This window comes from Aplysia californica, unplaced genomic scaffold (assembly GCF_000002075.1).
Source record: "Aplysia californica isolate F4 #8 unplaced genomic scaffold, AplCal3.0 scaffold00814, whole genome shotgun sequence".
NCBI lineage: Eukaryota > Metazoa > Mollusca > Gastropoda > Aplysiida > Aplysiidae > Aplysia > Aplysia californica.
In genome coordinates, this window is record NW_004798084.1 from 24,776 (window position 1) to 25,030 (window position 255).

Below are 255 nucleotides of genomic sequence, written 5' to 3' on the forward strand. Positions count from 1 at the left end.
ACAGTAAGGTTGTGTGTGTGATTTATCGTCTACAGCACTGCTCGCAAGCCGGGGCGGTGTCGTCCACAAGTGAGCGATATGGTAATTTTGGTGGGCGGTGGGAATCACCCGGGTAATGATAAGTTTTACTTAATGCCTCGCTTAGAGATGCATGTAGGTGAATGGTTCGAAAATATTAGCCTTTCGTGACAAAAAAGTGCCCGGTGGCTGTAAAAAAAAAGGAGGATAAAAACAGATTTACAGCAAGCCGGGCGG